The following is a 12,095-nucleotide window of genomic DNA, read 5'->3' on the forward strand; positions in this document are numbered from 1 at the left end:
CTGTGGACATGAGCCAATGGTAGGTGAATCTCATCTGTTGCTAATTACATCTGTAGTCGGCTAGGAGGTGTGTCTGCTGCAATGAGTGATGTTTAACTTAATTGGCTTGTGCTTAAATGAGAGAACGCAATGTAGCACAGTCTAGCAGCTCAGCATTCCTCATCACAGCACTTGCAGCTCAGCCCAGGCCTTTGGAGAAGTCACCCCGGGGAAAGTTGTTGGAACCCAGGGGCCTGGAGAGAAGACCAGCAGAGACCATCCTGTGTCTTCCACGTAAGAAAAGAGCCTCAGTGGAAGGTTAGTTGCCTTTCCTCTGAAGAACCAACAAAATAAATCCCCTTTTATTAAAAGCCAATCCGTCTCTGGTGTGTTGCATTCCAGCAGCTAGCAAACTAGAACAGAGTTGGTACCAGGAGTGGGGTGCTGCTGCGGTTTGCAAATGCCAGATCTGTTGGAACTGTGTTTTGGATGGCTAAGGGGAAGACTTTGGAGGAACTCTGAAGAGATTGATGGAGAAGTCTTGGAGGGCTTGAAGAGACTGTTGGTGTAAATGAAACCACTGCCAATCTTGACAAAGGAGGACACAAAAGGGAGAGGTTGGAGTTTGCAGAGTGAGAACCATGGAAGTTCGGGTCTGAAGCCAAGAAACCTCGGCCAGGAGAGTGGACCCACCTGTATGTGTGGAGAGGGTGAGTCTCCCCTCTCATTGCAGTGGAATAGTTGTGCAGCCTCGGGCCTTGGAAAAGGCATAGCACGCTCCTTGGGGGACTGGGAGAGCCTGGCTGCCACCATGTGGAGGGGTTGAGCGTGCGCCCCAGAAATGGCAGAGAGCCCAGGGGTGGCCCTGATGCCTGGAGAGAGTGGAGCCCAGAGGTGGTCTCCTCGATGTTCCCCAAGGTTGATTTGGAAAGAGGCCGGCCACTGCATAGGCCCTTGGAAGGGGTGGGACTGCCACTTTCTACAGCCGAAGGATAAATGACTTTCAGACTTGGAAATCCAATGGTGTTTGCCTGCAGATCTTCCTTCCAATTTCTCCCTATGGAAATGAAAATCTGTATCCTTTGACTATCCTCCTTTGCATATTGGCACCGGACTTATTTTGAGATTCACAGGTCCACAGCCAGAAGAGAATATTTTGCACCTGTTTAAGGTGATGTGAGTAGCTGCCAAGTTGACAAGGGGTGGACATGTGGTAGTTAGATTCAGTTGTCAACTTGGCCAGGTGAAAGCACCTAGTTCTGTTGCTGTGGACATGAGCCAATGGTAGGTGAATCTCATCTGTTGCTAATTACATCCGTAGTCGGCTAGGAGGCGTGTCTGCTGCAATGAGTGACGTTTAACTTAATTGGCTTGTGCTTAAATGGGAGAACGCAATGTAGCACAGTCTAGCAGCTCAGCATTCCTCATCACAGCACTTGCAGCTCAGCCCAGGCCTTTGGAGAAGTCACCCCGGGGAAAGTTGTTGGAACCCAGGGGCCTGGAGAGAAGACCAGCAGAGACCATCCTGTGCCTTCCACGTAAGAAAAGAGCCTCAGTGGAAGGTTAGCTGCCTTTCCTCTGAAGAACCAACAAAATAAATCCCCTTTTATTAAAAGCCAATCCGTCTCTGGTGTGTTGCATTCCAGCAGCTAGCAAACTAGAACAGAGTTGGTACCAGGAGTGGGGTGCTGCTGCGGTTTGCAAATGCCAGATCTGTTGGAACTGTGTTTTGGATGGCTAAGGGGAAGACTTTGGAGGAACTCTGAAGAGATTGATGGAGAAGTCTTGGAGGGCTTGAAGAGACTGTTGGTGTAAATGAAACCACCGCCAATCTTGACAAAGGAGGACACAAAAGGGAGAGGTTGGAGTTTGCAGAGTGAGAACCATGGAAGTTCGGGTCTGAAGCCAAGAAACCTCGGCCAGGAGAGTGGACCCACCTGTATGTGTGGAGAGGGTGAGTCTCCCCTCTCATTGCAGTGGAATAGTTGTGCAGCCTCGGGCCTTGGAAAAGGCATAGCACGCTCCTTGGGGGACTGGGAGAGCCTGGCTGCCACCATGTGGAGGGGTTGAGCGTGCGCCCCAGAAATGGCAGAGAGCCCAGGGGTGGCCCTGATGCCTGGAGAGAGTGGAGCCCAGAGGTGGTCTCCTCGATGTTCCCCAAGGTTGATTTGGAAAGAGGCCAGCCACTGCATAGGCCCTTGGAAGGGGTGGGACTGCCACTTTCTACAGCCGAAGGATAAATGACTTTCAGACTTGGAAATCCAATGGTGTTTGCCTGCAGATCTTCCTTCCAATTTCTCCCTATGGAAATGAAAATCTGTATCCTTTGACTATCCTCCTTTGCATATTGGCACCGGACTTATTTTGAGATTCACAGGTCCACAGCCAGAAGAGAATATTTTGCACCTGTTTAAGGTGATGTGAGTAGCTGCCAAGTTGACAAGGGGTGGACATGTGGTAGTTAGATTCAGTTGTCAACTTGGCCAGGTGAAAGCACCTAGTTCTGTTGCTGTGGACATGAGCCAATGGTAGGTGAATCTCATCTGTTGCTAATTACATCCGCAGTCGGCTAGGAGGCGTGTCTGCTGCAATGAGTGACGTTTAACTTAATTGGCTTGTGCTTAAATGAGAGAACGCAATGTAGCACAGTCTAGCAGCTCAGCATTCCTCATCACAGCACTTGCAGCTCAGCCCAGGCCTTTGGAGAAGTCACCCCGGGGAAAGTTGTTGGAACCCAGGGGCCTGGAGAGAAGACCAGCAGAGACCATCCTGTGCCTTCCACGTAAGAAAAGAGCCTCAGTGGAAGGTTAGCTGCCTTTCCTCTGAAGAACCAACAAAATAAATCCCCTTTTATTAAAAGCCAATCCGTCTCTGGTGTGTTGCATTCCAGCAGCTAGCAAACTAGAACACTAGTCCTGGCAACCAGCTTCAGATTCTGGTGTGATCGTCAGTTTTTATGTTGTTCATCATGTTTTTTTAAAGCAAGAAGAGTGGTTGTGCACATGTAGGCATGTGAATGAGAGAGTGGTGAAAGAGAGAGAAAGTGATAGAGACAGACTGCCATAAATGTGTGTGTCTTTGATTTCTGTAATTATTCCAAGGGAAAGAGGCACATTAGGGAAGTTATTTCAATCTGCAATAAGGAACACTGAGCTTGGAATCAGACAGTCCTGTATTTAAATTTGGTCTTGCAATTGTGCAATCTGGGGCTGATTTCTACACTAAGTGAACAGTGATTCTGCTACTCGCAGGCAAGTGTGAGGAGTAAGTGATAGAGCATAAGTGAAATCGCTTCATAAACAATGAAGCATGTCAATGCCTTCCAACCAAAGACCATGAGGAACAGACCTGTAGTTGAATGAGCTGCAAATTGTTACTTATTGCTGGGAGGGAGAACCACACATTTTTAGTTTCCTCAGCTGCTCAAGCAACTACTAGGCAATGGCTTTGCTTAAATAATGGGAATTTGTTAGCTCACAGTTTTGAAGTTAGGAAAAAGTCCAAATCAAGGTGATATTTTCTTCCTGAAGACTGGGATAATGGGACAGCTGCTGGTGATCATTGTGGCTGGGCAACTCTGCCACATGGCATTGCACATGGGGGCCTCTCTTGGCCTCTCCTGCTCTTCTGATTTCCAATGAACTTTAGATTCTTTCTTCCCAGGACTTTTCCTCTCTCTCTGTCTGAATTTCATTCTGCTTTTAAAAGATTCCAGGATTAGGATTTAAATGCATACTGTTTGAGATGGGTAACACCTTAACTGAAGTAACCTCATCAAAAAGTCCCATTTAGGATGAGTTCAGACCCACAGGAACGGCTTATGCTGAAGAGCATGCTTTTCTGTGGTACACAGATTCAGGCCACCACATCCAGTTTGGGGAACTATGGGTTTTCTCAGTAACAGCGTGTTAGAAAGGATTTATAGGGGATTTGGGCTTGAGTCAGGTGATTCGGGTGAGGATTTAAGGAAGCAGGGGTTTGCTCTGGTTTAAATGCTGCCAGGAATTCTATGATTGAGTATCTTAAATCTTATCTAGAAGGAGTCTAGAACAGGTACAAGATAAAGTTGTGATTTTTAAAGAAGAAGCAGTCATGTACTAGTTAGGAAAGGTGGGTATGTATGGCGATTTTTGTAGCTTGGACAATGTTCATGTTTTGTCTGTGTTAAGACATGATTATGCAATGGTTTTGCTTTTGCTGTGACCCATTAAGTTCACAGAATGGCTTTGTTGGTAATCTGATAAACTATTTATTTTTATTTTTTTGTATTCTGGATGGCAGGGTCACATTTCATTATTTTTCCATGTGAGTGTCCCATTATTACAGCACCATTGGTTGATTTTTTTTTTTGTTTGCTTGTTGTAGTTTCTTTGTTCACTTTGCTTGTTTGTTTGTTTTTGGGGAAGTGCCTGGACTGAGAATCAAACCTGGGTCTCCCACATGGCAGGCAAGAATTCTACTATTGAACTACCCTTGCACCCCTGATTAACTGTTTATATTTAACAGAAGAACATCAGGTACATTTACAAGCATAGCTGGTGGTGTCAGTCCAGCTCCTGGATGGCAGGGGCTACTTTGCTTTTCCTCAAGCATTGTAGAAAAACATGTTTACATTTGTCATTGTACAGATACAGAGAGGAGCTTTCTCGTGCATGTGTGAGTACAAGCTACAGCAGTATACGTGGCCACCATTCCCTGGTGGAAGCACATCTTTTAACTGAGACATTGATATGGTTTTAGTGGCCATACTAGAAACATTCTAGTGTCCTCAGCCATCACTTCCACTCCTCAAGGAAACTGCCTACAGACCCTGCTGAGAAGGGACCATGTTTTGTATCAGGTGAAGCTTTCTCCTCATTGACACAGAGCTGAAAGCATCAAGGCTGGAGCCTGACCCAGAAGCAGCCAATCTATAGGCTGAACAGTGACCTGCAACCTGTGTGGCCTGACCTGAAGTATAAATTTGAACTGATAAAACAGTTCTCCCAGAAATCAGAAAACCTAGAGACTGGACCAGCTAATGGTAGAGGGAAAGGTTCTAGAATGCCAGGAGGAAGAAAATGTGTGAACTGATTTTAATAGGGTCATTAACCAAAGGAGAAGTAAATTAGAGGGTGAGAGACCAGATGGATGGAGTGAAAAGAACAGAGAATTAAAGAAGCAGAGAATTAAAGATAGAATGATTGTCCTCAGAGCCTTCTTGGAGCCCAACCACATCTCTCTTCTAGCCTTGATTGCACTATGATAAACTCCTTTCGTTTTGAGCAAGCTCAAATGGGCTCTTGCATTTCTTTTTTGCAAGAAAGTGAGATTGAATTAAGTAGCTGTGTAGTGTTATATGTTTAAGGTTGTAGACATCATCTAAACTTTGTTTTCCAGTTGAGAAAATTTGGTCTAAAAAAGTGAAATAACATGCTTCTTTTAGTTTTCTGTTCACTGAAACAAATGCCATAAAATGGGTTGTCTTAATAGGAATTTATTAGCTCATGGTTTCTGAGACTTTCCAGAAGGCTTACTTCCTCCCAGGATCAGTATCTACTGGCTCCCAGCAATCTTTGGGGTTTCTTGGCTTTTGTCATGTGGCAATGCACATGGCAGCATCTCCTTTCTCTTTCAGATTCTATGGACTATACACTTCTTGCTTTCCCAATTGTTTCTTTTTGTATCTGACCTTCATCTTGCCTATAAAGGACCAACTTGATTCAGTTGGACCACACCTTAACTGAAGTAATATTTTGAAGAGAGCTTATGTTTCCTGGGTCTGCACCCACCAGGATGCTGACAAAGACCAAACTGGGACACCCATTCAATCCACTTGAACTTGAACGGCTCAAGTTCATGGAACAGTTGAAGGCATGACAGGAATATAATTCTACACCTTGCCTGCAGGATGTACACACGTAAACACCCATGCTATGATTCTTGTTAAGGATGGTGACTGCATTTGGGGGAAGTATGCTTTCCAAGATAGTCCTTTCCTGTAGATAGAGTAGATAATTTCTTATATGTGATCTGAGGAAATCCAGAGAGCTCCCCTACTCTTTCTATGCTTTCTCCATCTGTTTTAGTTACCTAGGCCGTTCAAAGCAACTTACCATGAAACGGTTCAAATTCAACAATGGAAATGTATCACTTATAGTGTCTAAGAACATGTCCAAATCAAGGCATCATCAAGGCCATGCTTTCTTCCCAATAGCTGGCAGTCCTTGGCTCCTCTGCCACAGGGTGATATCTTCTGGTTTCTGTCTTCTCTTCCAGGTTTCATTACTTTATACTTTTTGCTTCCTTTACTATTCCTCTCTGTGTATTTATTCCATTTATAAAGGACTCCAGTAATAGGATAAGTTCAATCCTGGAGAGGTGGGTCACACCTTAACTGAAGTAACCTTATCAAAAATGTCTTACAAAGGGTTCACACCCACAGGAATGGATTAGGTTTAGGAACATGTTTCCTGGGGGATGTCCAGCTTCAAACCACCACAGCATTATCATAAAGGTAACAGCACTTAGTGCCTAATTTTTTTTTTTTTTCAAATGTTAAGTCAGTTTGCCTATATAAAGTTCCGACTATGTGCTCGGTGCATAGAAAGAGCCAAATGAATATGACCTTTCCAAATATGGTTTAAACCTGGGCTCTAACTTGTCATGCCTGTCTCCAAAGAGATGTTGATCCTGTTAATGAATGATGATAGCTAGGGGTACTAGTTCCCTAGGGTTGCTATAACAACCTTCCACAAGCTGAGTGACTTAAAACAACAGAAATGGATTGTCTCACAGTTCTGGAGGCCAGAAGTGTGAAATCAAGGTGTTGGCATGACCATACTCACTCCAACAGCTCCCGGGAAGAATCCTCCCTTGCCTCTCTAATTTCTGGTGGTAGTTGGCAATTCTTGGCAATCCTTGGCTTGTGGCAGCAAAGCTCCAATCTCTGCCACTGTCTTCACATGGTTTTCTTTCCTGTGCCATCTCTGTCTCTTCTCATGACACTAGTGACTGGATTCAGGTCCCAGCCTAATCCAGTATGACCTCATCTTCACTAACTTTATCTTCAAAAGTCCTATTTCCAAATAAGGTCATAATCTGAGGCTTAGGGTAGTCATGAATTTTGGGAGAACTCTCTGACACAAGGCACTATTATCATTAGATTTAGCTTTAAAGCAGCAACCAAAAGATACGATTAACAGTTGTGGGTTGCCATCATCTGTGCTTTTATATAAATGAAAAATACCTTACACTGGTCTTGCTCTTAAATTGGCCTAGATATCTACAGAAGCTCCTTTACCAAACACAAAATGGTGATATTGTTATCCCCATTTTACAGATGTGGAACTATGTAGGCTCAGAGTGTCTAAAAGACATTTTGTGGATGCCATCCCTGTAGGAAATAGGGTGAGAACCTAAGACACTGGAAGGCAGAGAAGAGAGTATACCAAGTTGGAGGAAAGAGGTTATGAAACTTCAACATTTCACCCAGGACCAGATCTCTATGCCAAGGAGCTTGCAAATAAAGGCCACTTTCTGCCTCTGGCTGTGGGTATAATTCTTCTCTGTCCAGGCTTAATGTCACCAACATGATTAATGCTTGTGTCAGGGAACTCACCTCGTCTTGCATCCCTCTTTCCCATTCATCTCTGTCTCTGCAGGTGATGAAGAGAATGGCAGTTTGAGGTTTAGGAAAAAAACTTGCATAATGAAATCAGCCCTTATGGGTCCAGCTGAGCCTCCAGGTCAGCAGAGCAAAGGAAGAGGCTTTTGTTTGACTTTTTACAAAACACTCTAAGTCTATTTGAAAAGTTCTTTGGAAGCTTGGAAAATATGAAGCTCCATTAATTAATTAATTTTATTTTGTGTTATGTTGTTTTATTTTTATATATTTTATATCTTTTATAAATATTTTATATATTTATATTTTGGACTATGTGTCTTTTTAAGGTTTTCTTTAATTTGTTTTTATTAGAAAGTTGTAGGTTTATAGTGAAAACAAACAGAAAGTTCCTATATTACTTATAAAAAGCTCCTATATTACTGTATAATACACACAGAAATTTCCTATAACACATACAGAAAGTTCCTATGTTACTTACCCCAACCCCCTTACACACAGTTTTCCCTATTATTAATACTTTCTCATTAGTGTGGTACCTGTTATAATTGATAAAACAGCATTATCTTACTTATACTGTTAACTAGTTTACATTAGGGTTCGCTGTTTGTATTATAAAACTCTTTTTTTTTTAAATAATTTTTTCCTTCTAGTAATACACACACACAAACTACATTTCCCCTTTTAACTACATTTAAATATATAATTCAGGGATGCTCATTATACTCAAAATGTTGTTCTACCTTCACCTCCATCCATTACCAAAACTTTTCCATCGCCCCAAATGGAAACTCTGTACCCATAAAACATTAAGTCCCATTTCTTAGCCATACCTTGTCCCCTGATAACCTTTATCCTAGTTTCAGACACTATAAGCTTGTTTATTCTAATTTTTAATATCAGTGAGATCACATAATATTTGTCCGTTTGTGTTTGGACTATTTCACTTCACAAGATGTCTTCAAGGTTCATCTACATTGTTCCATTCCTTTCTATAGCTTAATAATATTCCTTTGTATGAATACATTTTATTCATCCATTCATCTGTTGATTGACATTTGGGTTGCTTCCATATTTTGGCAGTTGTGAATGATGCTGCTATAACATCTGTGTGCAAATATTTGAGTTCCTGCTTTCAATTCTTTTGTAGGCTGTGGGACTGCTGGGTCATATGGTAATCTATATTTAACTTTCTGAGGATCCTCCAAACTGTTTTCCACAGTGGCTGCACCATTTTACATTCCTAACAACAATGTGTGATTGTTTCTATTTCTCCACAATCTCTCCAACACTTGCTATTTTCTGTTTTTTAAATAATAACCATTTTAGTGGATGTAAAATGATATTTCATTGTGGATTTGCTTTGCATCCCCTTAATGGCTAATGATGTTGAGCACATTTTCATGTGCATTTTGGCTATTTGTATATCCTCTTTGGAGAGATTAAAGGATAAAATGTCTGTTCAAGTCTTTTGTCCATTTTTAAATTGGCTTGTTTGTTTTTGTTGTTGAGTTGTACGATTTTTTAAATATTCTGGTTATTAAGCTCTTATTGGATATGTAATTTCCAAATATTTTCTCCCATTCTGTAGATTGTATTTTTACATTCATGATGAAGTCTTTTGATGTGCAAAAGTTTTAAATTTTGATATAGTCCCATTTATCTATTTCTTGTGGTTCTTGCTTATGTAACCATTGCCCAATCAAGGTCCTGAGGATGCCTCCCTATGTTTTCTTCTAGGAGTTTTATAGCTTTTGTTCTTACATTCAGGTCTTTGATCTATGTTTGAGCTTATTTTTGTATATGGCGTGAGGTAGGGATCCACCTACATTCTTTTGCACATGGATACCCAGTTTTCTCAGCACCAGTTATTGAAAAAATTATTCTTTTTCCATTGAGTCAACTTGGCACCGCTGTCAAAATCAACTGGTCTCAGGATGCAAGGGTAGTTCAGTGGTAGAATATTTGCCTGCCATGTGGGAGACCCAGGTTCGATTCCTAGAACATGCACTTCCCAAAACTTGCAAGCAAAGGAAGAATAAACAAACAAAAAATTCAGTTAGTGATGCTGTGATAACAGGATACTCACATGGAAAAAGAATGAAATGTGACCCCTGTTACACAGCACACACAAAAAATCAACTGGCTATAAATATGAATTATTTCTGAACTCTCAGTTAATTTCCATTATTATATATGTCTGTCCTGTGAGAATACCCTACTGTTTTGACTACCATAGTCTTGTAATAAGTTTTAATATCGGGAAGTGTGTTTTCTCCAACTTCTTTTTAAGGCTGGTTTTGACTATTTCATGCCCCTTAACATTCCATATAAAGTTGTTGATTGGTGTTTCCATTTTTTCAAAGAAGACTGTTAGTGTTTTGCTTGGGATTGCAATGAATCCATAAATCACTTTGAATATGTAGCCTTCCAGTCCATGAACATGGAACATCCTTCAATTTATTTAGGTGTTCTTTGACTTCTTTTTGCAATGTTTTGTAGCTTTCTATGTAAAAGTTCTTTACATTATTGGTTAAATTTATTCCTAGATAATTTGATTATTTTAGTTGTCACTGTAAGTGGCATTTTGTTCCTGATTCTTCAGATTATTTGATACTAGTGTCTGGAAACACTACTGAGTTTTATGTGTTAATAGCATTTTGAATGTTAAACTTGTACTCTGCAAGTTTGCTTAATTTGTTAGGTCTCATAGTTTTTTGGCAAATTTTCAGGACTTTCTGTAAATAAGATCATGCTATCTACAATAGGGAAAAATTTTACCTCTTCCTTTCCAATTTAGATGCCTTTCATTTCTTTTTCTTGCCTAATTATTCTGGCTAGAACTTCCAGTGCAATGTTGAATACCAGTGATGACAGTAGCATCCTTGCCTGATTTGTAATCTTAGGAGAAAGCTTTCAGTCTTTCACCATTGAATCTGATGTTAGCTATAGGTTTTTCACAAATTCTCTTTATCTTGTTGAGGATGTTTATTTCTATTCTTAGTTTTCTAAATGTTCTTATCAAGAAGAAGGGCTGAATTTTGTCAGATGTCTTTTCTCTGCAAATTGAGATGAACATATGGTGTTTTTACTTCATTCTATTAATGTGGGGTATTCAAGTACTTGATTTTCTTATGTTGAAATAACCCTTGCATAACTAGGATAGGTCCCACTTGATCATGGTATATAAATCTTTTAACGCATTTTTGGATTAGGTTTCCTAGCAATTTGTTAAGAATTTTTGCATCTATAATCATAAATGGACCATGGTCTGTCATTTTCTTTTATCTCATACCTTTATCTGGCTTTGGTGTTAGAGTGACGGGGCTACATAGAATGAGTTAGGAAGTATTCCCTTCTCTTCACAGTTTTGGAAGAGTTTGAGCAGGATTGGCATTAATTCTTCTTGGAATGTTTGGTAAAATTCACGAGTGAAGCATCTGGTCCTGAGTTTTCTGTGTTGGGAGGTTTTTGATTACTGATTCATCTCTTTAGTTGTTAATTGGTCTGTTGAGATCTTCTGCTTTTTCTTGAGTAAGTTTTGATCATTTGTGTCTTTCTAGGAATATGCCTGTTTCATCGAGGTTGTCTAATTTGGTGGTATACTCTTGTCCATAGTATCCTCTTATAATCCCTTTTATTTCTCTAGGGTGGGTAGTAATGCCCCTCCCTTCCAAAAAAAAAAGGAGTTATTTGCATCCTCCTTTTTTGTTGTCAGTCTTGCTAAAGGTTTATAAATTTTATTAATCTTTTAAATGAATAAACTGTTGTTTTCATTGATTCTATGGCTGATTTATATATATTAAAAAAACCTCTCTATTTCTTTTGTCTCCACTCTAATTTTTTTTTTTTTAAATATGGAATGCTTCGCTAATTTGTGCATCATCCTTGCACAGGGGCCATGCTAATCTTTGCTATTTTGTTCCAATTTTAGTATATGTGCTGCCAAAGTGAGCACTCCACTCTACTCTTTATCTCCTTCTGTTTACGTGCTTTAGTTTTAGTTTGCTCTTCTTTTTTTAGATCCCCCAAGTGTAAGGTTAGGTCTCTGATTTTAGATCTTTCTTCTTTTTTAATGTAAGCATTTAAAGCTATAAATTTATCTTTCAGCATTACATTTGTTGGATCCCATGAGTTTTGGGTATGTTGTATTTCAACTTTCATTTGCCTCAAGATTTTTCCTGATTTCTCTTGTACTTCTTCTTTGATCTATTGAGTGTTTAAGAGTTTCCATGTATTTGTGAATTCCAGTTCTCCTTCTGTTTTTTATTTCTACCTTCACTCCATTGTAGCCAGAGAAGAGTCTTTGTATGATCTCTGTATTTTTAAATTTATTAGGACTGTTTTGTGACCTCACCTATAGTCTATCCTGAAGAATGTCCATGTGTGAAGGAACGTGTATTCTGCTGCTGTTGGCTGAAACTTTCTTTACATGTCTGTTAGAACGCGTTGATTTATTGTATCTGTCAAATCTTCTATTTCCTCATTACTCTTCTATCTAGATGTTTTCTTC

General features: G+C 40.3%; 1 non-coding gene across 1 annotated transcript; it reads right to left on the reverse strand.

Moving 5' to 3' along the window:
* Nucleotides 1-11,433: 11,433 nt before the first annotated feature.
* LOC143647450 (U6 spliceosomal RNA) lies at nt 11,434-11,540 on the reverse strand. Its single transcript, XR_013158079.1, has one exon. It is a non-coding gene; the product is annotated as a U6 spliceosomal RNA (small nuclear RNA).
* Nucleotides 11,541-12,095: the final 555 nt, after the last annotated feature.

The sequence above is a fragment of the Tamandua tetradactyla genome, chromosome 9 (genome assembly GCF_023851605.1).
Source record: "Tamandua tetradactyla isolate mTamTet1 chromosome 9, mTamTet1.pri, whole genome shotgun sequence".
Classification (NCBI taxonomy): domain Eukaryota; kingdom Metazoa; phylum Chordata; class Mammalia; order Pilosa; family Myrmecophagidae; genus Tamandua; species Tamandua tetradactyla.